This window comes from Mobula birostris, chromosome 12 (genome assembly GCF_030028105.1).
Source record: "Mobula birostris isolate sMobBir1 chromosome 12, sMobBir1.hap1, whole genome shotgun sequence".
NCBI classification, from domain to species: Eukaryota; Metazoa; Chordata; class Chondrichthyes; order Myliobatiformes; family Myliobatidae; genus Mobula; species Mobula birostris.
The window spans coordinates 116205834-116215833 of NC_092381.1; positions in this window are offsets into that span (position 1 = coordinate 116205834).

Sequence of the window (10000 nt, forward strand, 5' to 3'; positions counted from 1 at the left end):
CCCGGGCCGGGTTGGTTAGCGAATTGCCATGGTTGGGTTGGTTATCGAATTGTCGGGTTTGGGCTTGGTTAACGATTTGCCCGAGCAGGGTGGGTGAACGCATTGTCAGGAGCGTGCGCGGTTGGTTCACGAAACTGCCTGTTCCGGGTTTCTAGAGCGTTGTCAGGCCCGGCCGGCCGGGTTAGCGGCTTGCCAGACCCAACTTGACGAAATTCAGTGCGGCGCGGGTAAACGGCGGGAGTAACTATGACTCTCTTAAGGTATATAAGGAGGGGGGCCCATGGGCCAGGAAGGAGTTTCTGATGAACATCGGCCGGGACATTTTGACGGCGGGGCAAGACGTCGTTGTTATTGAGGGTGAAGGGTTTGTCCTCAGCTGGTTGATTGTCGAATAGTCGGGGCTGCCGGGCCGGTTACCGATTTGCCCGGCCGGCTTGGTTAACCATTTGCCCGAGCCGGGTTGGTTAATGAATTGCCATGGCCGGGTTGGTTAACGCAGTTTCAGGGTTGGGCTTGATTAACGATTTGCCCGAGCAGGGTTGGCTAACGCATTGTCAGGAGCGTGCGCGGTTGGTTCACGAAACTGCCTGTTCCGGGTTTCTAGAGCGTTGTCAGGCCCGGCCGGCCGGGGTAGCGGGTTGCCAGACCCAACTTGACGAAATTCAGTGCGGCGCGGGTAAACGGCGGGAGTAACTATGACTCTCTTAAGGTAAGGAGGGGGGCCCATGGGCCAGCAAGGAGTTTCTGATGAACCTCGGCCGGGACATTTTGACGGCGGGGCAAGAACTAGTTGTTATTGAGGGCGAAGGGTTTGTCCTCAGCTGGTTGATTGTCGAATAGTCGGGGCTGCCGGGCCGGTTACCGATTTGCCCGGCCGGCTTGGTTAACCATTTGCCCGGGCCGGGTTGGTTAACGAATTGTCAGGTTTGGGCTTGGTTAACCATTTGCCCGGGCCGGGTTGGTTAGCGAATTGTCATGGTTGGGTTGGTTAACGAATTGTCGGGTTTGGGCTTGGTTAACGATTTGCCCGAGCAGGGTGGGTGAACTCATTGTCAGGAGCGTGCGCAGTTGGTTCACGAAACTGCCTGTTCCGGGTTTCTAGAGCGTTGTCAGGCCCGGCCGGCCGGGTTAGCGGCTTGCCAGACCCAACTTGACGAAATTCAGTGCGGCGCGGGTAAACGGCGGGAGTAACTATGACTCTCTTAAGGTAAGGAGGGGGGCCCATGGGCCAGCAAGGAGTTTCTGATGAACCTCGGCCGGGACATTTTGACGGCGGGGCAAGAACTAGTTGTTATTGAGGGCGAAGGGTTTGTCCTCAGCGGGTTGATTGTCGAATTGTCGGGACTGCCGGGCCGGTTAGCGATTTGCCCGGCCGGCTTGGTTAACCATTTGCCCGAGCCGGGTTGGTTACCGAATTGTCTGGGTTGGGCTTGGTTAACCATTTGCCCGGGCCGGGTTGGTTAGCGAATTGCCATGGTTGGGTTGGTTATCGAATTGTCGGGTTTGGGCTTGGTTAACGATTTGCCCGAGCAGGGTGGGTGAACGCATTGTCAGGAGCGTGCGCGGTTGGTTCACGAAACTGCCTGTTCCGGGTTTCTAGAGCGTTGTCAGGCCCGGCCGGCCGGGTTAGCGGCTTGCCAGACCCAACTTGACGAAATTCAGTGCGGCGCGGGTAAACGGCGGGAGTAACTATGACTCTCTTAAGGTATATAAGGAGGGGGGCCCATGGGCCAGGAAGGAGTTTCTGATGAACATCGGCCGGGACATTTTGACGGCGGGGCAAGACGTCGTTGTTATTGAGGGTGAAGGGTTTGTCCTCAGCTGGTTGATTGTCGAATAGTCGGGGCTGCCGGGCCGGTTACCGATTTGCCCGGCCGGCTTGGTTAACCATTTGCCCGGGCCGGGTTGGTTAACGAATTGTCAGGGTTGGGCTTGGTTAACCATTTGCCCGGGCCGGGTTGGTTAGCGAATTGCCATGGTTGGGTTGGTTAACGAATTGTCGGGTTTGGGCTTGGTTAACGACTTGACCGTGCAGGGTTGGTTAACGCCTTGTCAGGAGCGTGCGCGGTTGGTTCACGAAACTGCCTGTTCCGGGTTTCTAGAGCATTGTCAGGCCCGGCCGGCCGGGTTAGCGGCTTGCCAGACCCAACTTGACGAAATTCAGTGCGGCGCGGGTAAACGGCGGGAGTAACTATGACTCTCTTAAGGTAAGGAGGGGGGCCCATGGGCCAGCAAGGAGTTTCTGATGAACCTCGGCCGGGACATTTTGACGGCGGGGCAAGAACTAGTTGTTATTGAGGGCGAAGGGTTTGTCCTCAGCTGGTTGATTGTCGAATTGTCGGGACTGCCGGGCCGGTTACCGATTTGCCCGGCCGGCTTGGTTAACCATTTGCCCGAGCCGGGTTGGTTACCGAATTGTCAGGGTTGGGCTTGGTTACCCATTTGCCCGAGCCGGGTTGGTTAATGAATTGCCATGGCCGGGTTGGTTAACGCAGTTTCAGGGTTGGGCTTGATTAACGATTTGCCCGAGCAGGGTTGGCTAACGCATTGTCAGGAGCGTGCGCGGTTGGTTCACGAAACTGCCTGTTCCGGGTTTCTAGAGCGTTGTCAGGCCCGGCCGGCCGGGTTAGCGGCTTGCCAGACCCAACTTGACGAAATTCAGTGCGGCGCGGGTAAACGGCGGGAGTAACTATGACTCTCTTAAGGTAAGGAGGGGGGCCCATGGGCCAGCAAGGAGTTTCTGATGAACATCGGCCGGGACATTTTGACGGCGGGGCAAGACGTAGTTGTTATTGAGGGTGAAGGGTTTGTCCTCAGCTGGTTGATTGTCGAATAGTCGGGGCTGCCGGGCCGGTTACCGATTTGCCCGGCCGGCTTGGTTAACCATTTGCCCGGGCCGGGTTGGTTAACGAATTGTCAGGTTTGGGCTTGGTTAACCATTTGCCCGGGCCGGGTTGGTTAGCGAATTGTCATGGTTGGGTTGGTTAACGAATTGTCGGGTTTGGGCTTGGTTAACGATTTGCCCGAGCAGGGTGGGTGAACACATTGTCAGGAGCGTGCGCAGTTGGTTCACGAAACTGCCTGTTCCGGGTTTCTAGAGCGTTGTCAAGCCCGGCCGGCCGGGTTAGCGGCTTGCCAGACCCAACTTGACGAAATTCAGTGCGGCGCGGGTAAACGGCGGGAGTAACTATGACTCTCTTAAGGTAAGGAGGGGGGCCCATGGGCCAGCAAGGAGTTTCTGATGAACCTCGGCCGGGACATTTTGACGGCGGGGCAAGAACTAGTTGTTATTGAGGGCGAAGGGTTTGTCCTCAGCGGGTTGATTGTCGAATTGTCGGGACTGCCGGGCCGGTTAGCGATTTGCCCGGCCGGCTTGGTTAACCATTTGCCCGAGCCGGGTTGGTTACCGAATTGTCAGGGTTGGGCTTGGTTAACCATTTGTCCGAGCCGGGTTGGTTAATGAATTGCCATGGCCGGGTTGGTTAACGCAGTTTCAGGGTTGGGCTTGGTTAACGATTTGCCCGAGCAGGGTGGGTGAACGCATTGTCAGGAGCGTGCGCGGTTGGTTCACGAAACTGCCTGTTCCGGGTTTCTAGAGCATTGTCAGGCCCGGCCGGCCGGGTTAGCGGCTTGCCAGACCCAACTTGACGAAATTCAGTGCGGCGCGGGTAAACGGCGGGAGTAACTATGACTCTCTTAAGGTAAGGAGGGGGGCCCATGGGCCAGCAAGGAGTTTCTGATGAACATCGGCCGGGACATTTTGACGGCGGGGCAAGACGTCGTTGTTTTTGAGGGCGAAGGGTTTGTCCTCAGCTGGTTGATTGCCGAATTGTCGGGACTGCCGGGCCGGTTAACGATTTGCCCGGCCGGCTTGGTTAACCATTTGCCCGAGCCGGGTTGGTTAGTGAATTGCCATGGCCGGGTTGGTTAACGCAGTTTCAGGGTTGGGCTTGATTAACGATTTGCCCGAGCAGGGTTGGCTAACGCATTGTCAGGAGCGTGCGCGGTTGGTTCACGAAACTGCCTGTTCCGGGTTTCTAGAGCGTTGTCAGGCCCGGCCGGCCGGGTTAGCGGGTTGCCAGACCCAACTTGACGAAATTCAGTGCGGCGCGGGTAAACGGCGGGAGTAACTATGACTCTCTTAAGGTAAGGAGGGGGGCCCATGGGCCAGCAAGGAGTTTCTGATGAACATCGGCCGGGACATTTTGACGGCGGGGCAAGACGTAGTTGTTATTGAGGGTGAAGGGTTTGTCCTCAGCTGGTTGATTGTCGAATAGTCGGGGCTGCCGGGCCGGTTACCGATTTTCCCGGCCGGCTTGGTTAACCATTTGCCCGGGCCGGGTTGGTTAACGAATTGTCAGGTTTGGGCTTGGTTAACCATTTGCCCGGGCCGGGTTGGTTAGCGAATTGTCATGGTTGGGTTGGTTAACGAATTGTCGGGTTTGGGCTTGGTTAACGATTTGCCCGAGCAGGGTGGGTGAACACATTGTCAGGAGCGTGCGCAGTTGGTTCACGAAACTGCCTGTTCCGGGTTTCTAGAGCGTTGTCAAGCCCGGCCGGCCGGGTTAGCGGCTTGCCAGACCCAACTTGACGAAATTCAGTGCGGCGCGGGTAAACGGCGGGAGTAACTATGACTCTCTTAAGGTAAGGAGGGGGGCCCATGGGCCAGCAAGGAGTTTCTGATGAACCTCGGCCGGGACATTTTGACGGCGGGGCAAGAACTAGTTGTTATTGAGGGCGAAGGGTTTGTCCTCAGCTGGTTGATTGTCGAATTGTCGGGACTGCCGGGCCGGTTACCGATTTGCCCGGCCGGCTTGGTTAACCATTTGCCCGAGCCGGGTTGGTTACCGAATTGTCAGGGTTGGGCTTGGTTACCCATTTGCCCGAGCCGGGTTGGTTAATGAATTGCCATGGCCGGGTTGGTTAACGCAGTTTCAGGGTTGGGCTTGATTAACGATTTGCCCGAGCAGGGTTGGCTAACGCATTGTCAGGAGCGTGCGCGGTTGGTTCACGAAACTGCCTGTTCCGGGTTTCTAGAGCGTTGTCAGGCCCGGCCGGCCGGGTTAGCGGCTTGCCAGACCCAACTTGACGAAATTCAGTGCGGCGCGGGTAAACGGCGGGAGTAACTATGACTCTCTTAAGGTAAGGAGGGGGGCCCATGGGCCAGCAAGGAGTTTCTGATGAACATCGGCCGGGACATTTTGACGGCGGGGCAAGACGTAGTTGTTATTGAGGGTGAAGGGTTTGTCCTCAGCTGGTTGATTGTCGAATAGTCGGGGCTGCCGGGCCGGTTACCGATTTGCCCGGCCGGCTTGGTTAACCATTTGCCCGGGCCGGGTTGGTTAACGAATTGTCAGGTTTGGGCTTGGTTAACCATTTGCCCGGGCCGGGTTGGTTAGCGAATTGTCATGGTTGGGTTGGTTAACGAATTGTCGGGTTTGGGCTTGGTTAACGATTTGCCCGAGCAGGGTGGGTGAACACATTGTCAGGAGCGTGCGCAGTTGGTTCACGAAACTGCCTGTTCCGGGTTTCTAGAGCGTTGTCAAGCCCGGCCGGCCGGGTTAGCGGCTTGCCAGACCCAACTTGACGAAATTCAGTGCGGCGCGGGTAAACGGCGGGAGTAACTATGACTCTCTTAAGGTAAGGAGGGGGGCCCATGGGCCAGCAAGGAGTTTCTGATGAACCTCGGCCGGGACATTTTGACGGCGGGGCAAGAACTAGTTGTTATTGAGGGCGAAGGGTTTGTCCTCAGCGGGTTGATTGTCGAATTGTCGGGACTGCCGGGCCGGTTAGCGATTTGCCCGGCCGGCTTGGTTAACCATTTGCCCGAGCCGGGTTGGTTACCGAATTGTCAGGGTTGGGCTTGGTTAACCATTTGTCCGAGCCGGGTTGGTTAATGAATTGCCATGGCCGGGTTGGTTAACGCAGTTTCAGGGTTGGGCTTGGTTAACGATTTGCCCGAGCAGGGTGGGTGAACGCATTGTCAGGAGCGTGCGCGGTTGGTTCACGAAACTGCCTGTTCCGGGTTTCTAGAGCATTGTCAGGCCCGGCCGGCCGGGTTAGCGGCTTGCCAGACCCAACTTGACGAAATTCAGTGCGGCGCGGGTAAACGGCGGGAGTAACTATGACTCTCTTAAGGTAAGGAGGGGGGCCCATGGGCCAGCAAGGAGTTTCTGATGAACATCGGCCGGGACATTTTGACGGCGGGGCAAGACGTCGTTGTTTTTGAGGGCGAAGGGTTTGTCCTCAGCTGGTTGATTGCCGAATTGTCGGGACTGCCGGGCCGGTTAACGATTTGCCCGGCCGGCTTGGTTAACCATTTGCCCGAGCCGGGTTGGTTAGTGAATTGCCATGGCCGGGTTGGTTAACGCAGTTTCAGGGTTGGGCTTGATTAACGATTTGCCCGAGCAGGGTTGGCTAACGCATTGTCAGGAGCGTGCGCGGTTGGTTCACGAAACTGCCTGTTCCGGGTTTCTAGAGCGTTGTCAGGCCCGGCCGGCCGGGTTAGCGGGTTGCCAGACCCAACTTGACGAAATTCAGTGCGGCGCGGGTAAACGGCGGGAGTAACTATGACTCTCTTAAGGTAAGGAGGGGGGCCCATGGGCCAGGAAGGAGTTTCTGATGAACATCGGCCGGGACATTTTGACGGCGGGGCAAGAACTAGTTGTTATTGAGGGCGAAGGGTTTGTCCTCAGCTGGTTGATTGTCGAATTGTCGGGACTGCCGGGCCGGTTAACGATTTGCCCGGCCGGCTTGGTTAACCATTTGCCCGAGCCGGGTTGGTTAATGAATTGCCATGGCCGGGTTGATTAACGCATTGTCAGGGTTGGGCTTGGTTAACGATTTGCCCGAGCAGGGTGGGTGAACGCATTGTCAGGAGCGTGCGCGGTTGGTTCACGAAACTGCCTGTTCCGGGTTTCTAGAGCGTTGTCAGGCCCGGCCGGCCGGGTTAGCGGGTTGCCAGACCCAACTTGACGAAATTCAGTGCGGCGCGGGTAAACGGCGGGAGTGTTGGTTAACGAATTGTCAGGGTTGGGCTTGGTTAAGCATTTGCCCGAGCCGGGTTGGTTAGCGAATTGCCATGGTTGGGTTGGTTAAGGAATTGTCGGGTTTGGGCTTGGTTAACGACTTGACCGTGCAGGGTTGGTTAACGAATTGTCGGGGTTGGGCTTGGTTAACGATTTGCCCGAGCAGGGTTGGTTAGCGAATTGTCAAGGGTTCGGCTTGGTTAACGACTTGACCGTGCAGGGTTGGTTAGCCCATTGTCAGGAGCGTGCGCGGTTGGTTCACGAAACTGCCTGTTCCGGGTTTCGAGAGCGTTGTCAGGCCCGGCCGGCCGGGTTAGCGGCTTGCCAGACCCAACTTAACGAAATTCATTGCAGCGCGGGTAATCGGCGGGAGTCGCTTGGTTAACGTTATGGCCGGGCCAGGCTGGTTAATCAATTGTCCAGGCCCGGTTGGTTACCCAATTGGCCAGGCCGGGGTGGATAACGAATTGGCCAGTCTCGGTTGGTTAACCAATTGCCCGGGCCGGGCCGGGTTGGTTAACGAATTGTCCGGGTCAGACTGGTTAACGAATTGGCATGTCCGAGTAGGTTAACGAATTGCCAGAGCCAGCTTGGTTAACGAATTGTCCGGCTGGGTTGGTGCACTCATTGCCAGGACAGGGTTGTTTAATGAATTGTCCGTTCCCAGTTGGTTCACGAATTGGCAAGGCCAGGGTGGTTAAGGAATTGTCCGGGCCAGGTTGGTTAACGAATTGCCCGTCCTGGCTGGTTAACGAATTGTCAGGGTCAGGTTGGTTAACGAATTGCCATGGCCGTGTAGGTTAACGAATTGCCAGAGCCAGCTTGGTTAACGAATTGTCCGGCCGCGTTGGTTAACGAATTGTCCGTTCCCAGTTGGTTCACGAATTGGCAAGGACAGGGTGGTTAACGAATTGTCCGGCCGGGCTGGTGCACTCATTGCCAGGACAGGGTTGGTTACCGAATTGTCCGTTCCCAGTTGGTTCACGAATTGGAAAACCAGGGTGGTTAAAGTATTGTCCGGGCCTGGTTGGTTAACGAATTGCCCGTCCTGGTTGGTTAACGAATTGTCCGGGTCAGGTTAGTTAACGAATTGCCAGGGTCTGGTTGGTTACCGAATTGTCCGGCCGGGTTGGTGCACTCATTGCCAGGACAGGGTTGGTTGACGAATTGCCCGTCCTGGTTGGTTAACGAATTGCCAGGGTCTGGTTGGTTACCGAATTGTCCGGCCGGGTTGGTGCACTCATTGCCAGGACAGGGTTGGTTGACGAATTGCCCGTCCTGGTTGGTTCACGAATTGCCAGGGTCTGGTTGGTTACCGAATTGTCCGGCCGGGTTGGTGCACTCATTGCCAGGACAGGGTTGGTTAACGAATTGTCAGGGTCAGGTTGGTTAACGAATTGCCATGGCCGGGTAGGTTAACGAATTGCCAGAGCCAGCTTGGTTAACGAATTGTCCGGCCGGGTGGTTAACGAATTGTCCCGGCCAGGTTGGTTAACGAATTGCCAGAGCCAGCTTGGTTAACGAATTGTCCGGCCGGGTTGGTGCACTCATTGCCAGGACAAGGTTGGTTAACGAATTGCCCGGTTCCGAATGGTTAACGAATTGCCCGGTCCCGTTCGGTTCACGAATTGCCCGCCCGCTGATTGTTAACTTTTCGCACCGGCGGGGGATGGCTTGGGTAACGAGCCTCCAAGATCTGTCGGTTAACCATTTGCCCGGTGGCAATTCGTTAACCAAGTCCGCTCCGGAAGTCTGGATGGGGGTCGGATTTGCCGGCCGAGGCCGACCCGGAGTTCCAGAGGCTCGGCCGCCGGGGTCAGATTCGGCCGCCCCTTTGACACATGCAATTTCTGTACGGGGGCATTGGCGGGGTTCCTGCAGATATATAGGGAGGCCGTTTTCACGAGTTGTTGAAGTATTCGGTAGATGGCACCGGCCTCCCCAATTGGTTAACCCGGGCCACGCGGCAGCTTTTCCGCACGATTCCGAAGATTGCCGGTATGGATTTTCGGACAAATACCCAATTGCGGAAGTCTGTCAGCGGGACCTATTCGCAGGCCCATGCCGGCCGAGGGGCGGCATTTTCCGTATGACTACCGGTGCTCCGGCCGCCGAATGGAAACCTTGCCCGAATGAATTTCTGACAAAGTCCCGAGGCGGGAGCCAGTAAGGGGACGTATTCGGCGGGCCGTGCCGGCCGAGCGGCGGCATTTTCGGAGGGACAACCGCAGGTCCCGCCGTCGATCCGAGACCTTGGCTGAAGAGTCGAAAGTAATCTAAGTCCCGACTCGGAAGTCAGAATGAAGGCGACTTCGGGGCCCTCCTGCCGACCGAGGCGGCCGATCGACGGCGGCACTACCGGAGGGCCGCCCGCCGAGCCAGCCGCGTGCCCTCGGCGCCACGCCGGTTAACCAATTGCCGTCGGAAGCCTGTGAAGGTCGGATCTGCCCCGTCGGGCGGGCCCGAGGTGCCCCGCGACCGGCATGAGCTCCGGGCGTCGTGCCGCCGGTTTGACACATGTCATTGTTGCACGGTCTGTCGCGGCTCTGGTTAACGAGTTAGGCCCGGAAGTCACTATGGGGGTCGGATTTGCCCCGCCTGGCGGGGCCAGAGTGCGACCTTCCCGGCAGGACTTCCGGGAGGCATCCCGCCGACTTGACACATGCAATTTCTGTACGGGGGGATTGGCGGGGTTCCCGGAGATTTACGGGAACACGTTTTCCAGACACACTTAGCAGGGTGACTAGTGGTACGGTTGACACAGTGCAGAGTTCTAAGTGAGCCTTACTCAATTGTGACTCAGTAAGCGGGAGGCCGGGCGAGCTCCGACTTACAATGATAAAAGCTTTTTTTCGCTATTTCCGAAAAAAATGACAAAGTCCAAGAACGCAGCGGGGGCTGCGGACAGACAGAGTCTGAGCGCGGACCGCGGGCGGCGGCCGGCAGACCGACGGTGGCAAAAGCTTTATATC